The 22,044-nt window shown below is 41.3% G+C and overlaps 1 protein-coding gene across 1 annotated transcript in view; it reads right to left on the reverse strand.

Annotated features, from left to right (window-relative positions):
* Window positions 1–885: 885 nt before the first annotated feature.
* Window positions 886–22,044, reverse strand: part of LOC124408592 (forkhead box protein O) — a 118,821-nt gene continuing 97,662 nt past the window's right edge. The window contains exon 8 of the mRNA XM_046885623.1: window positions 886–3,458. The gene's annotated coding sequence lies outside the window, so the exon portion shown is untranslated. The remainder of the gene's footprint in view (window positions 3,459–22,044) is intronic.

The following is a 22,044-nucleotide window of genomic DNA, read 5'->3' on the forward strand; positions in this document are numbered from 1 at the left end:
GGGAGAGAAAGAAGTGAAAATTTAAAGTAAGTAAATGAATGTTGATGGAGGAAAAAAATTAACATTACTTTGTTACTCGTTCAATGATCACTATCGTGAACAGTGTTGTATTGTTTTGTTTTCTTACTTTTCTTCGTTTTTAAATTGTTTTTATTAACTGTCAAAAATAACACCTGCACCACACGTTACAATCGTGATCACCACAATTATTTATCATATATCATAATTTTAATTAAGGTATATTATATTATTATGTATATGCGTGTATGTATATATTGAAAATTATATCGATTTTTTTTTTAATATTAATATAATTATAATATTCAATTACGTCTAACATTTCATTATATACTTATGATGATAATAATAATAGTAGTAGATGTAGTAGTAGTAGTAGTCATAACAACAACAATAATAATAATAATAATAATAATAATAATAATAATGTGCCTATCACTTTCACCTATATGTATAATGGTACGCCACACATATATATATACACATACACACACATATATATCTATATACATATGTGTACATATATAATATACATACTCCCGTATTTTTTTTATCATACAGAATCATAACTATTCATTTATCTATTACAGCGTTTAATTCTAGGCTACTTATAATACGTATGTATATATGTGTATAGACATGTGTATAATTCAACTGACTAATGTAAATACATACATATACACACGACAGCTTAGTATATATGAGGTTAGTTTCGGACAACAGAGATCGTTGTATGCATGTACGTATGTAACATCAGGGTGAGATGGGGCATCAAAATCGATATTCCCATTCTAAGAGGTCGCTTGCATTGTTGATTGGGTAAAATAATTTCTGTCTAACTATTGGCATTTCCTCCGTTCTATTGTTTATTTTTCATCCTCCCTTTCCATCTTCATCGTCGTTGTTCTACCACTTCTCAATCACTCTATACAGGTATGTGTGTATGCATAACATTGAATATCGCATTAAATGCTGCATTGACGCGAATGCCGCAAAAAATTTTCTATGTATAATATTTTTACGCTACAGGTATAATCATCATCAACGTCGTCATCATCATCATCGTCACTCTTCTTTGCATATACTTTGCAATTTTGCCAACGTTAAACGCTTTGATTGCGACACCAATTATTTCCTCCCTTCCCCCCTTCGGTTTTTTTCTCTCCCTATAATCTATCGCCTGCAGGTTCCGAGTTCTACATCTTCATCGTGAAAAATAAGCGTACAATAATCGAATTTCACAAAATACATAATTGCAATGATACTTCAGTAATTGTAATCTGTTCATTTTTATATGGTTTCCTTAGTTCTTCGTTTGGTTTTCTTCACTTTTTTTTTTTTTTTTTTTCTTTCTTTTTGTCGCGCACGAGATTCATCAATGCTATGGAAAAAATAAATTGAAGAATAAAAATGAAATAATATACTTCTCAGCGATCGACTGCAATGATTTTTCAAAAGATCGTCGATCTTTCCGATTTTCACCGATACCTGTTGCGTCGTCAGTATTTATAAACCGTCGGGGGGATTTGATAAAAACAAAGATGATAAAAGAAAAAACAAATGTAAAATGCATAACTAGAGTTAAACCACAGTTTCCCGTAAAAATATACACAGGGAAGCATCATGAATAACGATAATATAATTGCAAGTGTAACGTGTATTAACGTATATGTTTCTATGCATGCGCATATGTATTTACGTATGTATTATATAAAAATGAGCGTCTAAAAGTTAAAATTATTGACTTGATTTGTGTACCCGTACGAATAAATGAACGATCATTAATGAAAAAAAAAGCAAAAAAAAAAAAACAACAGAAAACTAAAAATAATGATAATATACATTAGTAATATATTATATATTTATATGTATATATACTATATCGAAATCACTTCCTTTTTTCACTACAGTTTACACGATCGCTGAACCTTTCGTAAATTAAGGGGCGATTCGATATTCGCACCGTCTCTTATATTCAAAACATAATATACAATATAGGTACAATCGCATACATATGTATATATTTTATATACATATATATGAGCATGTGCATAATATTTAACATATGGCAGAGTATTTCCTTATAAGATAATTTTCTCCACGATAAATCTTTTCGTCGACGGAAGAAGACAGTTAAACTTGGAGCTTCGCGTCCGTCCCTCAACCCCCCTCCAAATCGGAATAAGAAAAAATAGGTAATAAAACACTAACGAACGTGTAAACCCATACGTACGCATCAGGTACACATAGGCAGTAGTTACGTATATTATGCTAAATGATATAGGTATATATATATACATATATATTCAATTTCTTTTCTTCTAACGCTAAATTGTATGTACGTATGTATAGTATAGTAACCGTAACACGTAAAGTTTTGAAAACCGTTCGTCGTCATCGGTGACAATAAAAATGAGGAGAAAAAAGCAAAAAAAAATTTGAAAAAAATAAAAAGTAATAACGTCTCGTTGTACGCTTGTTAATTGTATGTTTAGAAATTTGTCAGGCCAACGATGTAAAATAAAAATAAAAACACAAACGAGTCACGAATGGAACGACAGGTTTCACAAGTATACGTACGTTTCACACATCATACGACGCGTGCATGTGTAATTTATTGTATGCAACGTGTTTAGGTAATCTCAATAGTGCAAGCGGATATATTTATTTGCAAACAATATTCAAACGCTCAACGCGGGGATTACGAGAATATCCATTGCGACGGTTTCTCTTTTTGAGGTACGAAGTATCAACGGATATTGAAGTTCGAGGAGATAAAATTATCGGGAATTTGAAATTCCGACGTGCAGTGGATCTAACGTAGCGTTGAAAGAAATTCACATTGCGTCACTTTTTTTATTTTATTCTATTTTTTTTTCGAATTTCACCCCCCTCCCGCCCCCCTCAATCCTTCATTCTACTTACTTACTTAGTTCCTTAGTTTCTTATTCACTTACGTCTATTTTCATTAACATTAAATATTATTTTATTTGTTTAGTTGTTGTTGTTGTTGTTTTTTTATCATTATATTATTTAATTCCACTACCATTTGAGCACCTATAAAAAAGAATCCTAAATTACATTTAACGTATAGTTAAATATTTTTCGTCATTGTTGTTGTTGTTGGTTTCTTTTCTCCTTTTTCTCTGTTATCTTTGCACCAATTGCACTAATTAATCGAATATATAAGATACATATATGTATTTATTTATTTATAGGTGTATGTGTGTAGACTGGCATCTTTTTTTCTGCATTTTAAGCTGATTTATATTTCCTTTTGAAGTACGTATACAGCGGTTATATCGTTGTCGGGGAAAAAAATGTTGAAAAAAATTAACAAAAACGGACGATGGAAGAAAAAATTAAAATAACCTACTGTACTTTATCACAAACCAATCCTCCCACGATCTTACACTGCAGCCCTCCGCGTACATCTGAAACTGAAAAAATAACACCAATTCTTCATTATTATTATCACGCATTTACGGCTCTATTATCGTAATTGTTAGGTAAAATGTGTTGATGAGTATCGATAAATAAATATCAATATTATTCTGACACAAGGATTGGTATAAATATTCCAAACCCTCAGAGTAAGCAGGAATAAATAGCATTGATTGCGTGAGGCGGGACAAGATGGCGTCAGGCCGAAGGATCAGCTGATTGTGTGGAGCAAATTGCACGTGTATAGAGAGGCCGAATGATTCTCGGCAAGCTGTTAGCACCTTATTTTATCGCTGCGAAAAAAGGCAAAGTCTGAATGCGGTTTGAAAAGCGATTTTCATAACTAAATACGGAGAGTTCTGATTAGCCGCGTGTTTTCCGCCGGCAGATGGCGTCTTCCGATACTTAGGATATCTCCGGCGTTATTATTCGGAGAGAATCGGTCGACGGCTATCAAGGAAGCGATGCAATTAAGACGAAACCTATCGGCCAGTATGAAACGGCGTATTATAGACTGGATCGAGGGAACTATTTCGCGGACTGATAGGGATTCGGGGTTAAGAGGGAAACTTTTATTTCAACTTAATCTAAATCTTGGATCTCTGCTTAGACGTACAGAAAAATTTTTCTAAAAGTAATCCGCGGCCCACCGACGAACAAACTCTTACCAAACCCCAACCCCATAACCACGTCGACGATCGTAGTTCGACCGACGTTTAGGACCGCTCGTATCAATAAACGACACTTTGATTCGATATAGGGTTTGATTCGGCAAGCTATTTATCGGGAATAGAACAAAAAAACAATACGAAAAAAAGTTACCCTCGTCTCCGCGGCGCGGGAATACAATCCGCGACTTGTTCATTTGGAATATTAAAAAGTTTCGCCATAGGGGAATTCGCTTACGTTTGCAGGTTTATACTTTATCTCCTTTTCTTTTTTTTGATCTCTTCTTTTTTTCGGATCCAGCGCGTTCTGTGTCAGGACAACAGTGCCCTTAATCGCACTATACGAGGGGCGGCATTGTTTCGAGGTTGAAAAGCATTCCTTAGTAGAACTTTGAATTCGATTTGCAAATTTATCATAAAAATGTCTAGCTTTCATAATCCCCTGCCACTTTCTCTTTTCCTGTGAGAACAAAGGAACGAAGGGGTTGATTTCCGTTACATGAAAATCACACACAACGTACAGTGTACAGTGTCTAAGGAGTAGAAGAGAACGAAGGGCGAACGTTTCGCCTCGAATTCGAATGACTTGATTCCAACGCTACGTATAACTATACACACGTATAGGTATACCGAGGTGGATTCAAAGTCGAAATGGGGATAGGCAAGAGGCATTCACTGCTGACGGACCGGCATTATGTGACGTCACGTGTCGACGCTGATGTCAATGGCTGATAAACGATGCTGTTAGCAGTGAACAGCGACGCCGCTGATTATCGCTGTCTGCGGGATTATTAGAAGTGGTCGTCGGAGAAAAAGAAACGCTGCACAGTTTCCATGAATTTAACCCGGGATTTTGGAAATTTCAACCTTCGATTTTTTCTCAGGGTAATTTGCATAATACGGAGTTCAACAAGAATCCGATGTTTTGTTTCTTAATTTTCAATTTAGAGTTCAAACAATTAACATTGAGCGATTTGGCCAACCATTCGCACGTAATATCGTCACTCAGGCGTTCAAGTGCGCAGCGAATGAGAAAAAAAGGCAAAAAAAAAAAAAAAAATCACACGAGTAGCACGTCTGCCTGTGAATTCGGGATGAAAGATCGCCACGTCACGGAAGAACGAACGAGTTCGTTCACGCGTCTGCAAATCTATATACATACATATATGAGTGAAGAGGCGTTAGCAGCAGGGGGGGGGGGGGGGGGGGTACCGGAAGAAAAACGCAGGAAAAGTGGAAGCACCCGACTAATGGATTCAGATTTCGCAATCGGTTTTTGCACTTCTCCCAATTCAGAGCGCCAATTAATGCTAAAGCTGCGGGCTTTATCTAGGATTTTTAGATTTGGCTGCAGGATTCGTTTATGCAATGGGAAATGTTTGTTTTTCAATTTTACCAAGTTTTTACGTTTTCGTCGATATTTTGACTAAAAAATTATATACGGTGCATCAATCGAGTCCCATAATTGCTGCGCGAGTTGGCAAGACATACCCTATAAGCACCAAGAGAAATTTCGAGTTTTTGTTATTACACAGGCCTCAATTATTTTCACTCTTTACCATAGTTGAAAAATACAGTTCTGGGTAAAAAATGAGACACAAGTTTTGTAACCGTGACCATTATGGTCACTCGTACAATATTTTCTTTCAACTATTGGTATAATTTGATGTTAGCGAAACAATAAATTCTTTTTAACGACCATATTCAATAGAAAAAAATGTAGCGAACCAAACAGATTTAAGATGACGATAACCAGGAAATTTAATAAATCGACAAGTATAATCATATTAAATATAGTTCAAACCGTTATTGTAACAGTACCGACTTTACTATAATTCCCAACTAACCATAATACATAAAATTTCCCTCAGTGTACAAGCACCGAGGATTATATTTGAAACGGATATCACTAATGCTCGAGCGCTTTGAACCGCTGAAAATACACGATACACCATGGATTTTCTATCAGCGAGCTGCACCGCGAAGGGGTCGAGGGTTGCTAGGCAGATGACGGGGGCGACTACAGCCCCCGCAGTTTCCTTTCTTTCCTATTCTTATCTCATCTCGCCTTACGGAACGGATGCAGTGGCGTATCCCAAGACGGAGTGGCCGGAGCCCCGCGCAAATGGAAAACGGAATAAAATTTATAATAAGAATTCTCCCGTCACCGGATTTCGCTTTTCGCAATTCTGCAGTACATAAGCGTACGCACACAAGTGTCGACCCGTAAACAGAGGGGTTGGAGAAGGAGTTTGGCGGGCATATTTACGAGGTTCGGAACCGCGATTCGCGGTACAAGCGTGTCGCTGCAGAGCTGCAAAGTTCGCGTGTGGTCGAGTCGGGCGCCGCCGAGTAGCTAAATCTTAAAAATAGATTTTCCGCCCCCTCTCTTTCCCTCATACCCCCTCCGTCCACCTTCCGCGACGCTTGACGCTCCCCTGGCGTCTCTCTTCGCAGCTTGTCTCAATTTTTCAATCGCGTTTTCCCCTCTCCTTTCGCCGTTTTACCTGGGTCTTTTTTCAGGACTGGTGATCAAATCCTACCGCAAATCAGACTCGAACATCAATAAACAAAGGATGCTACAAAATTATTTTCAACGTCGATTCCGAGGTTTTCCATTTTAAGAACAGGTACCTACGTCACTGATATTTTATTCACATGCATTGTCGGTGCAGCCATGCATCTGTATAGATCATCTGCAAATATGTAACGATACGATACGATAGATAGATGGATGGATGGAGGGAAAATTTTCCACTCGCATCAATACATCAGATTTCAGATTCGCGTTAGCGGAAATTCCCCACCGATTGAATTACGCGACGTTACGTTACGTTACGGTTACGTTGTTACGCGTTTGTTACCCGCGACCGGGCAATTCCTCTCTAGATCGGCACCGAAGCTCCCACCGTCCGGAAATTTATAGCAGCACGTACTTTTCGGTGCAAGGGTAACGCGGTTAATTTCTGAAAAATTGACACTACCGTAAATTATTGTCGACCCTCTATCTCCCCCTCCGTTATAATTCGATTCCTATATTTTTTCCCCAGTGTAGACGGATTGGTTTTCAAGTAATTCAAACTGCACAGAAACCTCCGAAAACTCTCCGCCTCTTTTTCCATGGAAAAGAAAGGGAGCAAAACGAAGTACAAATATTCGTAAATGAATAATGGTCAGAAGTAAAAACTGTTGAATAAAAGAAACAACGGGAATTCGTTTAATGCTCGGTTTCGTCATATCCTATGTTATACTTATGCATATACCTGTATACGAAATCATAATTGTTGTTTCGTTTCTCGTGGCTATGATAAAAGAGGGATTAGTTAACGATTATTGAGTTCCTGTGTAGTACAATTGGCACGAAGACTTATATGAAGTATTTTCATATCAAGGGAAGCTATTTCAGTTCACTCAAAGTCATAAGGTTACGTGACTTTCACTAGTCACTTGTTCAGTTGAAGTAATGCGAAGTCTTATCGAGTCAGCGAAGTAATCCGTCATCATTGCAGTTCACCTGAAAGTCACTATGTATGCCAATAAAGTGTACTAGTCCCTAAAACTCGAATAACAAAGTTTTTTGAAGTCATTCAAATTTCACTTGTCACTTAATGAGTACCAAGTAAACTGAATGCCACTTTTTGTGTCTCAGATACATGTCCGCAAAACTGGAGTAACAGTCTATTGCAGTCAGGCAAAATCAAGAGAAGTCAGTCCAGTTCACTTGTTAGTTGATCCGTTGTAGTTCACCAAAAAGTCTATATTATTTCGACTAAATAGTCCCCTAGACTAGCTCAGAAACAGGCCAATCATGTTAGAAGATACGACGAATACACCTGAAGTCATGCGAAGCAATAACTTGTGTGATGTGTACTTTGCCTGATAACGGTCAGTCGTTGTGAAGGATGCAAGATGCGCACCCTCTGAATGACATCAGACATCGAAGACGTAGGTAAGGAGGCCGAGAGTGTGAGTGGCGTCGGAGTCCCTTAGGGTCATGGGAATAAGGGAGGCGGAAGAAACGTCGGGTTGGGAGGGGAGGGGAGGAGAGGTGGGTTCGAGGGGTGGCCACGTGGCGCCGCGACGCGCCGAGTTGGCGCCAGCGGCCCGCGGCTTCGGTTGAGCTTCGTCCCACCCCCGCGATTCAAGGGATGGTCGGTCTAGTCCTGGCGGTGAGCGTTTAGCACCCCCGCCCTCTCTTGCGCCCCTTATTCTCACAGGCCAGCAGTCGCGGCATTCGAGTGGAGTGAACGGGTTGGCGGTAATTTAGAGGTCAGAGTGACAAAGGACTCGGCTCGGTACCTAAGCTTATACTCACAGGGTGCTGCCGAGAAAGAGATCGACGATACGACTGTCAAGAACTGTTCCTCGTCCTCAGGGTTAATTTACACAACCGCGGATTTAAGCTGGCTCGAAAATAACAAATGGTATTAAAAAGCTGCCAGCGATACTGTATCTTCAAACATACGTGATACATTCTTTGCACATTATCGTTTTCGTCACAGATATTTGAACACAATTGTCTAATACCGTAAACAGTGAATTCCAGCATAGATATTATGATTTCTTGCTTGTCAGAAATGAAGCCGATTTCATTCGTAACTGAACCCAATTGTATTGAAGTCAAACCTAACCTAACATTTTGAGTAAAGTCTGCACGAGGTTCGCACATCAAAAGGCTTGGCATAGAAGTGGTAAGTGAGTTTTCTCGTAATTTGTTAAAAATTTGCTAAATTTCAGTGGGAAAAAATATATAGCTATGATTTTTCTTTCCAGCTTTTCAAACCCAAGTATCATTTGAAGGAAGTCAAGGGAGACGAATAGAACTTTCTCTTGGTGAATGAGAGGAAAAAAGTATTGTAAAATCCTCCCGCTGCACTTTCTTCAGTCCACCAAAGCGGTTATACGTTTGAAGATTGGAATTACTGTTTGACACCCCGTCGGGAGACTGCGTGGCGTTATCTCTGGTGAAAGAGTTGGAGGAATGTCGAACGGCTTGGAAGTAAACGTCAGCATGTTTCCAACCGAGCACGTATGTATAAGGGAAGGCGGGTGCACGTACCGTAGTTGAAAAGTTTCGTTACCGCGACAAGATATTTCAAGTGGTCGGTAGCGATAGTCGGTGCGGAATCGTCGACGGGGTTGTGGATGGGTGGGAAGTGGGACGGGTTGAAATATTGGACGACTCTTTCTTGCAGTCGCATATTCGCGTAGTTCGAGGACGGGGGGCGTCACCCCTGGCCCTGCGTTATAAGAGGGGAGGAGAGAGAGGTGAAAGAAGAAGGAGAAGAAGGAGAAGAAGAACTTTCCAACTTATGACTCGGCCGCATTAGGTACGCGATTCCCGTCGCTAACTACCCATGGAATCGAGTTACTTTTACGCCCGGCTAATTCCCGAATAGAGACGAAAAAGTAAACGTCGCGACGCCGAGCAGGCTCCTTAATCCGCGACGTCGCGCGGACGTCACTCGGCGTCGCCGATCCGATGCCGGGGAGAGAAATGAGGGGAGGAACGAGCCAAGTAATTACATTTTTCCCCGACCCTGCCCCCTCCAACAGTTCCTTAAAACTTGCCAACTTTTTCGATTCGTACAGGAGAGACAGACGCTGCCGTTAAGACAGTAAAGAGAGCTAGAAAGCTTCTCCCCATCCGGCCACGCTGGAATTATCGTGACACTTGACAAATCTGGTGCCATTGTTGGATAAATTCAATTAAACAATTATCATCCGTGGAAAAGAGCTGGGGATGAGTGATTTCAGAAGTTTGTTACAGTTTTCGCATCCCAATGTCTCAAGTGGTGCTGCTGAACTGAGCAGCAGACTGGCTGGCTGACTGGATGCTCTCGAACGAGTTCGTCTTAATGTATATAAAGTGAACGAGGAGTTTGGTGCAGCAGCCAGTCGTCTTACCCACCTATACCATCTACCAACTTATAATGCGATTTGCTTAATCGGCGCCAACTACTCAGTCGCCTTCTTCTCTTCCAGATCCTCCAGGGTCCTTCTTCTACTCCCAACAAGACCCGGGCTTTGTTACTCCCTTCTCGTTCCTCCTTAAACTAAATTCAAGAAGAACTCGGCTAGACCCTAAACACCTCACCTCAAGCACAACAATATAAATTACAGTTTTAGCTACTGTAATACAGATCAGTCGGCACTTTTATCAAGAGGTTAATCATTACAGTCGGTGTTCTTCGCAGTCCTTTTAAAATCAGCGTGAAATTATTTTAGCTATTGATGAGTTATGATTCGTGCAGAGTCCTAATCTTGACCTTTTGCGGCTTCACAAAACTTCTGGAACAATGATTGAGGCACTTGAGGCACGTTTCGAAGAGCGTTAACGAGAGGCTATCGTTTCTACAAGTTCACTTCTTCAAGTTCGTTTTTACAAGTGCCGATACCTAGAAGTTCGTTTCTACAAGTAGCGATCCTACAACTTCATTTCTACAAGTTACGTTACGACCGAGAAGTTCGTTTTTACAAGTTTGTTTCTACAAGTTCGTTTCTCATACATTTAATTGTCGATTTCGTACATTTTGAATTAATGCAATTCAATCTAATATAATTTAATTTAAAACATTTGACCGTCTCTTGTAGAAATGAACCTGTACGATGTAGTGATGTAATCCAGGTATTACGGTGGTTCGAACCTCGAAAACGGGAAGGTTAATGGTGAGCGGATCGGATGATCCTTGCCCGTGCAGTCCCAATTTCTGGCTCGTGGAGAATTGATCCGTCGCGGTATAAGGACGGAAAGGTCTCGTCACCCAGAAGCACCCTCTTGTAGTTGGCAGTTTTGAATACAGGAAGGAAACGGGGGGGAAAAACGAGCCGCCAAGAGGCAGAAGAATGAGAGAGAAGCGGGGTTGGAAATATCGGTAAACCGGGCGAGTAGCGGAAGAGAGGCGGAGAGGGAAAGGAAGGAGGTGAGTTAAGACGGAAAGGATTCGCGGACAAAGGTTCGCGAGCAAGCGCCAACCTATCTGTCTATCGGTCCCCATAAATATCATTGACCCTTAAACCGAACGTTAGAACGGCAGTTAAACCGGCTTTGCAGCCCTTAAAGGCCTCCAAGGCCCTTACACTTGTCGGTCCCGTGATAAACTGATTCCGAAGCAGTCCAGTCGAGGCGTTAGCGCCTGTCGCGCGCTGATCGTCAATTGCCGATTTTTTTCTACTCTTTTTTTCTTTCCATTTGTTCCTCCACCAGATGGTAAATTATTTTGAATTTTTCTTTCCATTCGGCGGGTAGCCGCGATTGGCCGATTTTCCCGTACGTCAAAACCGGCAAAAAAACCCCGATTTCAGCAAAAAAAGTTGTAATGTAGATTTTGCAGTGACACTAGACAGATTTTTTTCTATGCACTGTTCTATCCAGTTCCATTGGTCCCTCAATGTTTCTTTCTTGTTTTTGGTAGAAAAAGAAAGAGAGAGAAATAAATTACAACCTTACGGTCATGATATGATGAGTGTCGCCTGTTTCGTTGTTGCCATATTTCCAGGATAATATCAGTAACCAGAGATAAGATTCTACAGTCTCGACAAAGTTTATTTCTGCAGACACGGTTAATTAGTGTCAAGTATTAATGATTCTGGGACTTCTGCAAATAGAGAGACGGAAGAACTTTTTTTTATTTGAACAGGGAAAAGTGACATGAGTAATTTTTTCGTCCGGGATTATGGATGCGTGTGTTTAGGAATGGCGAATCGTTATCCATGAAGATAATGAAGAACGCGCTGAAAGGCCGAGGATAGGTATAGATGTTCGAGATGGGAAAGCGGACGGTGCAGAACAGAGTTCGCAGAATAGATTTAGGGAAGTGGGCCATCCAATGCACACGTCAACGAGTTGTATATATAAAATATTTTTATTGTGATAAACACCGACCATAAAAATCCGCGTTTTCGTGTCGTGTGGCATGCCGCGTTCGCCGGTCGAGCATTTGTAGGCTGATATCCGGCGGATTCTTATACGAGCCAAGGCCGAAGGATCTGACTGTAGTTTGGTACAGCAGACGATTTAACATTGAATTGTCCCCAGCCATCGCGGGCCACATAACCCTATGTCATGCCAACTAATAGCGGCATCAACCGTTCTTTAGTGGTTCAGTTTTAGTGGCGACAAACCCATAAAGGATACTGAACAGGAGAACCTAGAGGGAGAGGATAAGGAAACCGAAAATCGAACTAGGGACTAGGATGTAAAAGAAGACGAGGGAAAAATTGCGGAATTCAATGAGAAGTATGGAAAACGTGATTAATAGGAATTTTCAAATACGCCATTCAGTTGAAATCATTCTGAGTCCAGGTTTTGACCATTCGAAACGTTTCCTTCGATGCATTATTAAAATTTATCGTGAACGACTTAGAACTACGTAAATTTTGAAATTAGAAACTCGTTCCCTCACTGTTTGACGCTTTTGACTTATAATCAGCTTAGCTTTTGGAATATTTCAAGAGGTGTTACTCTCATTCAACTTTTTTCTTCACCCCTTTCGCCTTGAATATACCGTTGTTGGGCGGAAATTTGCTGGATATGCGAAACTCCCGCATTTATATAATATAGAAGAAGTTGAGGTTGAGGAGAGATGAAATTTGCCGTGAAATGATATAAAAATGGAAATAATGTTGCGTGTGAGCCTCGGGGAGGGAGGGGGCGAAACGAAAATGGCTCTAGCAAGGAATCCTATCCACCTACGCTTGGGGGACAGACTGTTAAATTAGATGCGAATATATCCGAGGAGTTTATGAAACATTACTTTTATTCGTAGCGAGCTCGAAAGAGGGAAGTTCTCCTTCCTTCTGTCATATTTAACATCCTGTTAAGACGCTCCATTACGAAGTTGCCCATCCCCACTCCCCCTCTTGTCCACATCCTTTATTCCATTCTATTTTCGGTTCCCGATTTTCAAACCACTCTCCACCAAGTTTGGTTTGAATAAAGCTTCTATTTCCTGCCGGAAAGACACGCGTGTCAGGAGCAAAGAGGGGACAGTAGAAGCATTAACAGGCAATAAACGATGAGAATATAAACAGCGCTCGACGACCGTCTGAGGGGTTCAATTAGCCAATTACCCAGAACCGCGCGAGAATCTTCTCTTAGCTACCTTCTGAATATCTTGGGGTAAATTCAGGCATCGACGTGCGACCGACGAGTTTCTTCTCTGTCGCCGAGGACGGAGAAGAGGGAAAAACCTCTACGAGTATCCGACCCCATTTGAGGGTTGTTTCCTGGTTGGTAGGGTGATGAAGACGTCGGGCTCAGCACTCGCCCCTGAAGTTCTCTCTCCCGGATTCACCCTCGCATTTCGCCCCCGCAAAAGCTATACAGTTTACACAGTGCGACGACTGCCTCGGGAGTCCGATATATCGTGTGGAATCCGTAAAGATTATTGGACGGACAGTCCAGAAGCACCCCCGCATTACGCCCTGTATCAGACACGATAAGAAGCATCTTGGATGAACGATCGTCGTTGGGAATTCAGATCAGTAAACTATGCAGCTAGCCTCGTTGTATCAAAATATCAACTTTTCCCTCATCGAACCGGCAACGTGAATTTTCAACCTGGATAGCGAATCCGCAACTGCAGTATGATAACTGACGGGCTAAAGGAATGGCGAGAGTTATTCAATGCTCATAGAGCTTGCCTCGAGCTTGCAATTCTGAGTCAGCCTGATCCAAGCTTAGTCGCTGCTAATTGTAACGGATGTATTTAGGGGAGAGACTTGGGCTGCGAACAGTTTCCGAGATTTATCATTCCCCGCGGTGATTACAGGGTCGTTTGTCGTGATTTTAAGGCGGCCCCGCAGTCATCCAGCAACGTAATCTGTTTAAACGCTTCGGGTGGCTCAGCGACGGGTCCTCATAACTCCGAAAAAACACTTCCCCTAATCGCTGCCCACGCCTTCTCTCTTTCTCTGTCGTTCTTGTTTTCTATTGTTATTTTCATACCATGTTCAAATAGTTCGACAGAACTGTTTCTCCTGTTTAGGTCAAGGTTGAAGATTGCTTAAGGCGATTAGTAGTTGCCCTGCCTCGATCATGACCGTTTCCAATCGACCAAGCCGCACGAATTACATTCGTTCCGGGTTTTCTGGGGAACTCTTGAAAGGTTCGGGTCAAATTACGAGAGCAGTGTCCGGTTGACAAAAGAGTTTTTTCGACCTCCAGATAATGTTCACGGTGCACTGATCCAGCCTCGATGATCAGCCCCGGTCGATCCATGATTAAACGCGTCTTCCAATCCATAACAAGTGTGGTTACGCCGAGCGAGGCAGCCCCACTTTGCGTTTGATCTCGGGATGGAAACGAAGGGGCGAAATTCCACAGGCAGGGATGGATCCATCTATCCATCCATCCATCCATCTATCCGTCTATTTGGCTCTGCGCAATCCCCTCGCGAAGTTCACCCCGACGATCGGTTCTCGTCCTTACCTTTCGAGGCACTCTCTCGCCTGGTTTGAGATCCATGAACTCTTTGCGGCTAGCCGGCACTCGAACAGAGAACGAGCAAATTCGACACCCAAGAGGGGGGGAAGAGGGACGAAAGTGCACAGCGCGAAAGGGGCGAAAAACGGCGGGAAAATGTATCAGAAGTGGGATGGATGGATGGATCGTTGTTGCCATGACACTCCCTACGTACGTACCACGCTCCTTCTCTCTCTTTTTCTTTTTACGTGCTCTCTTTCTCGCTTCTGAATAACCCACATATAATATTTTCATCCGTCTAATGGTTCCCTACATTCAGGTGAATGGGTCGTCAGATGAACTGGGGCAAACGTTTAGCCGAGTCTTTGACCCCGGTAATTGTTTCTCGAAACATCTTGAACTGATCTGAAAACCGCGGAAGGATCGGTGAGCTTGAATGCACGGTTGCGATTGAAGGGTGAGCTTTAAAGGCTGCACCAACTAGGTAAACAAACACCGGAGGTTGTTTACCCCTTCGGAATCTGGTTTACCGGAGCAATGTATTCGATTGTTATTCTCTGCCTCCCATCCACCCTTCCGCGTCACGTAGCTCGGGTTCACGGCACAATGTCAATGTCGCAATATCAACCTTGGTCGACCACGTGCTCGTACATTGCTTGCCACATTCGCAGTTGCTCGAAACTCTTTTGCGCAGTCATTTCAGATCGAAAAGGAACGTCAACCATTGAATGCAACACGATTTTTTTTGGTTTCCAGAGTTTGCTGACAACGGATCAGCTAACTCTTTAACTCTTGTCTTCAAACAGATTGCCATTATATGCTGCCACTGATTAAAAACTAGCATCGCAATTTAGTTTGTTATAATTGGTACAAACGCGTAATATTTTTCCGGGTATTATAACCTGGCATGGCGTCCGCTTTGGCCTTTGTCTGACGACGGCGATATCAATGCGAAAGAGAGAGCGAGAGCGAGAGAGAGAAAGAGGGAGGAAGGTTAAACGTAATTATTTCGAGACCAATGAATTTGCGATCAAGAAAGCTCTCGTATCGCATCATCTTGGTTGGTTGATTCTGAGGACAGGCTAATCCGGTGTCGTCCGGTTATATAATGTTCCAAGGCAAAAGGCAGTGACAATCCCACATCGCTACCTAGGCAGTGATCACTCAACCAAAGATTTTCAGGCTTCGTCGTTAATCGTAAGTCAAAAGTGCCAGACGAGACGGGTAGACCTGCCTGAATTATAACATCCACAAATATCCGGGGACTGCGGAAAAAAGCGTCTTCCGTGAATTCCTCCGCAGCTGGGATCTTGGATTCACAAGTAATTGTAGACACACATGTAGCGAAATACATAAGGGAAAACTGGACACCATTTACCACATGGCTGCTTGTTGCGCCGCGTTTCAATCGATCCAACGGACATCGGATCCCGTCACAGAAACACCGGGTGTGTGTTAAGTAGATGTGCAAACCGCCCACAAGCCGCTCTGGCTTCCGTGCCGAACACCAAGATCGTTGGCAGCGGTACTGTAGCCCTGACAACGTGCTGTATCCAATGGTGGTTAGGGGCGAGGGGCGAGGGGCGAGGAGCGAGAGGATACAACAAGGCAAGGCGAGGGATGGTAAATGGAATTCCTTGCCGTGTGTGCCGGTTGTTTAGCTTGTAAACACTTACGAGGCTTGCCAGGAGAGCAACAAGTGCTCTTTGGCTGGCTGGCTGGCTGGCTGGCTGGATGGCTGTCGGGGCGAGGGGTGGGAGCGGGTGATTCGCTCGCTCTCTGCCCTCTTCCGCTTTATACCTACTTTGCTCCTCGCTCTGGCAACGACGGTAGACCTCGTCTTATCAGTTGTTCGACGGCTTACACCAGTCCTCTTAACCCGGGTCAAGGGTTCTGGATTTCTTTCTGCAGGTCGCTCTACAGTAGCTGGCTTTCTCGATATCGAAGGAAGCCGTTTTCACCACGGAGTCATCGAGGTGAGTGAGAATTTATTGAGAGGACTATTATCAGTTGAACTTCTCCTGTGTAGTGAGCATCGATGATGGTCATACTCGTAAAGTCAGAAATTACTTGGTTTTATTACTGTAATGACGTACTTTACACCGAACCTTGGGAAGTAGGTTCGGTTGATTTCTCAAAGAAGACAGGCTGAAGGGTTGTTCAGGTTTCGATCCTGAACCATAGAGGCGGATCAGAATCAATTTAGGAGACCGGTATCTTATAGTGATCATCGATGACGATTATACATGAAATCAGAAGTAATTTTATTTCGGAACTGTAACAGCTCAACCAACACTGAACCTTGGGAAGTGGGTTCGGTTGACACCCCGAAGAATACAGGATTTTTCCACATTCTATTACTAAGCCATGGAGGTAAGTCAGTCAGTCAAGTTATTGTGGAAACCAGAATCATATGAACTTCTCCCAGTGAACATAGGAGAGTCGCATTCACAGAAGAAGACAGGTTGAAGGGTTTTTGGTCTTTCCATTACTGAGTCCAGAAGAGATAGTCTTGTAAGTGATACGAGCCATTAACTTTCCCACCGAGAATTGTTGGGGGGTGACAATTTAATCAAGAATGGTGAACTAGTTGGTTTGAGGTTGAATGGTTTCTGGACTGTCTCGTCAAATCCGGAGACGGGTGGCAGTCTCGCATCTGTATGGATATTCGCCAAGTTTAAATTGCGTTCGGAAGCCTCGGCGTTCTCCTCCTCGATTTCTTCTTTATTTCTACACGGGGAGTTTTAAGCCCCGCTGTACGAGAGGGAGTTTTGGTCCAGGAAATGTGGGATTCACCATCGATAAGTTGGGGTGCCGACCGAGTCAACTTTCCTCTTGATTGACGTTCGGTTATTGTCCATTTGCATAACTCCAGCAGCCATCCTGCCCTCTCTCACCTTCCTTCCTTTCTTTCTTTATTTCTTTACTTCCTTACTCTGCGGCCACCCCCGTGTCAAATCGAATTTGCCTCATTTGCCCCGAAGCACAGTGACTTCCCACCCCGCAGCCGGAGAATCTATTAGAATAATTTTTATGAATCTAATTTTAAATTCCGGTGAACGAAGTTACTTTACTGTCACGCTGTCAGCGGCTCCTTATTAAGTGGCCTTCGCGCTTCTCGCCCTCTCTTGCGTGGCACCTGCAACCACACCTCTCCAGCTCTTCTCTCTCTCTCTCTCTCTCTCTTTTTTTCGCTCTTTTCTCTGGCTCATTGGAAAAGAATAATTTAAATAATTTTCTACCTAATTTCGCAACGCTGCTTGTAGAGGTGGGGGGTGAACGAGGAGCAGGAGGAGGAGGGATTCGCCTTAGTTTTTAAATTGTCTAGAGCCGAGGGTGAAACTTTTCTTTCTTTCCTTTCTCCTTCCCACCGTTCTTTCTTCGGAACTCCAGAGCACAGAATTAGCCTACCCAGAGGCATAAATCTGTCGATATACTCACGGCTAGAGCCACGTATTCAGTTTTCAGCTAGACGCGTAATTTCTATTATGGGTGTTACGATACCCTAACAATACCGAATTCCTATTTTAGATTTTCTGCGCACGTACAAGATGCAATAAGAAAAATGCAGGGAGGCAGGAAGAAAATCAAAATTGTAAAAAAAAATTATTAAAACTCGTTAGAAAATCCTTGAAATTTTGTTTAAAAAAGTTGATCAAAATCAAAGCCATCTGTATTGAACTTTCTTCACCTGTCCTTCCTCTGAATGCCATTGCAATATATTTACAGTTAGAATATGCGATGAAGGATTGAAGCCCCGTGTCAATTGAGGTCAATATATCGATTATAAGAAGCGACAAATACACTCCCTGCATTAATAGATTCCATCGCTGTGCGAGATCGCTCCGCTTTCTTTTCACTTCAACTTCCAAATTTCAATGTATCTTCCAATCACCCTCTAACGCTTTAATTCTTACTTTCCTTCGTCTTCAGCAGTCTTTTTTTTTACTTTCTTGTTCAGGCGTCTCCAAGAAACGTGAATTGACCATTTCCTTAAATTTCTCAGCTTTAAAATTTCTTAAACTATTTCTCCTCTTCTTTTCGTCCGTCACTCTTCTTATTTTTCTGCAACAACTATACCAGCGCAGATTTCACCACAGAATGCGGGATTTTATTTGGAAAACCAGTTTCAAATTTCTGTCGTATACGACCGCAGTCTGAATACACTGGGGTTTTCTTAATGGAATTTCGAAGATAATGGGGCGCGCAAAAAGGTGAGACTTGTGCCCCCCTTGATAACAGCAACAAATTCATTTCAATGTAATTTCGGTCAAACTTTCGTTTAAACCTCACCATAAACCATCGCGAAATTGAATGGACAATATTAAAACGTCTTCTCTCACAATATCACAGAGAAAGCGTTTATATACTTTTATTATAATTCTTTGCTTCATTCTTTTCCTCATCTCCCCGGCCTCGTCGCTTTTTACCCGAAACAGCGACTTTTGCCAACCACTTCTTATATTTAGATTCTTTTATTCCTACAAATTAAATCGAAACAAGTAATTTTACTTGTAATCGTTATTGCAGTAAAGTTATTGTAACTAATTTCATTCTCTACCATGTTACAAAAAATGGATTATAAAATAACCATCAGCTCTGCAATTGTTACACGAGAAAAACGAAATTAAAATACAATACAATACTATTTCTCTACACTAAGATTTATCGCGATAATGAGAAACGGTATTATACCATAATTCTATACAAACAACGACCTTGAATTTGGCGTACAATTTCCTAGCCTGAGAAAACTAAAAAAAAAAAAAAAAAAAAAAAAATTTCACTAACTCGGTGTGAAAATCGGAATGAAACAAGAATTGCGCAAATGAAGGAAATAGCAAATCGTGAATAGCAACTCGCACATTTTCAGTGAGACGAACTGCGTCATTGACGATTTCTCGTGCAGTTCTAAAGCGCGAGACTTTTCATATATACCTAGGCGGCTGTGAGGCGGACTGACTGCAGAGATTGAATCCGCCAAGGTTGTCTGGTTCGCGTACCACTCCCACGTTTTGGCACTTCTCGTACATGCATGCACGCCTATATGCATGTGTATCTAGACGCGATTTATACGGAAACTTTATAATGCGATACCGCAACGAAGAAGTAAAACCGCTATGAAAACATGCATGCAATTATGCGGCTCTCCGTTTCTTTTCTTTCATTTTATTTTTCTTTTTCTTTATCTTTATTTTAATTGTTTTTTTTTTTTTTTTTTTTGTTTCGTCGCAACTTCCTTCTTTTATCTTTTGTGTAAATTTTTCCACCACGCTCCGGTCCAAAGTTCGACATTACTCTTATGGCTTTTATTTCTTCTCATTGTCAGTACAGAATCAATGGAATGAGTGGAAACTTTTTTCTTGCCGAGAATTTATTCAAAATTTTAGTACAGATCTAGACTAAAAATTTTTCACGCACGAATGTCACACGATACCTTTTCATTAATGCATTATTCTCCAAATTTCAATCAGTTTCCCAGACAATAATTAGCTTGCATTTATTTTGATCTGATTTTTTTTCCCCAACACCGTACGCCATCGAAACATATTTTGCACAGATTTTTACCACATATTTCGAATCGTATGACGTAAATCCAAAAACCAACGAAAGTTCTTGGGTTATGCTTTAACCCGTTTTTCGGTAACTTGGTAGAAAACACTTGAAAATTCTAAGAGTCGAATTTGAAAACTTTACAAATCTCCAGACATTTCCTGCACAGCTTTCCATAAAATAACTCCGTATTTCCAGTTCAGCCTGTTCGACACGTGTCTGCTACTATAATAATCCGTCACCTTGATACCGTCTAAGCAAGGCCTGTTCCGCAACTAGAATGATGATAATTATACGAGGAGAAAAAAAAGATTGATATTTATTATGTTTCTATGATAATTCGCTCCGCCGATCAGCCGCTCGTGCAATTCCGTGCTACGTGAAAAAGAAAACGTACAAAAAGGAGCAGACAAAACAGACGGTGGGAGAAACAAAGTGATAATACATTTATTCCACGTATTTCTTCATCTGTTCGCTGTGATTTTTCACATTTCCGAGAAATTATCGAAATACGCAAACCAACTGATATCGGTATATTTAATATTTTGAATGTCCCCTTTGCTTTCGAATTTTTATTGACATTTTTTTTTCGATATTCACAATATGTTACCGTTGAAGATCTCAGCTTAACAGCTTAAGAATATCATAATTTTAGAGATACGCAATGCAATATAATATGATAATAAAATGACTAAAAAGTATCGACTTCCAGCCAGGTAGCCTCCTCAAGTCTGTTTCGAACAATTTCGAAATTAGAGAAACAAATTGGTAGCAGTTGCGAGTAATTGCGTTTAATGTTGATTAAGGTGTACGCATGTATATATATATATATATATATATAATATACATATAAGACACGCTGCAGATGTCCGCGTCGATGATTATCGGATTTTCCGAAGCAAGAAGCGACGGCGACGTCGACGACGTTAACAGCCCGTTAATTACGCGGCCTGACTGACTGACTCCCGCTCGGGTTGCTTATATACCGGTTGCTGCTCAGCAGAGGCGCAAACTTTGCGCGCAACTTTCGTGCCGTCGTAGGGGTTGAGTAATTAGCATATTTATTAACCAAGTATATAAGGTGTATCAGCTCCCAGTCACGGTTCCCTTCAACTTTTTACTCGCTACGGAAAACCCGTCGCAACTCGTACATTGGCCATTTCGCAAATTTGATTTTTTGTCACGACTATTACGATTCGCGCGATCGCGATTAAAAATCTATGTTTTTAAAAGAAATACACACCCCGGAGAATTTTCATGGTCAAGGGGAAAATGAAATAGAAACAACGCAGAAAATCAAATCGAATCTAATTTCATCCGGACTCGTTTGTGGTAAAGCAACGCGAATTTTTCGCCATTTCATTTTGGCAGGCTTTGTTGCTTTGGAAACAGAATCGAACGAGTTTTCTTTGGCGCAGAAACGCGGGTAACAATAATTCGCGAAGCCAGATATGGGACTTTGCAGGCTGTGTTCAGCGCGCCAAACCCTGACCGGTAATTGAACGTGTGAATTAACCCTCCTCTGACGCTTTTCAGGCTTCCTTGTATACATATATTTCTTGCGCCTCGAAGCAGATCAAATCTTTCATCAGTATATGACATTCTTATATAGTATAAATTTTAAACGAATCATATGTTTTAAATGAACCCCAATTTTACAATTTACGTGATTTATATATATTTCATACACCACACAATAAAATGTAGAAAAGGAAAGAAATTTTGCCAACAATATTGTGCGAATTTATTTAATCACGCACAAAATTATACGAGAATTTAACAAAAGGAGATTAGAATAAAACTGTGATATAATCACGAGCGTAAGAGATTGTCTGTAATTTGACCGCCTCGAAGATTAAATGTTTTTTACTTGACCATAAATCGATTCGACTATAATTAAATGGGTTCATATAATATAGCGATGAATAATTAATC

Source organism: Diprion similis, chromosome 8 (assembly GCF_021155765.1).
Source record: "Diprion similis isolate iyDipSimi1 chromosome 8, iyDipSimi1.1, whole genome shotgun sequence".
Lineage (NCBI taxonomy): Eukaryota > Metazoa > Arthropoda > Insecta > Hymenoptera > Diprionidae > Diprion > Diprion similis.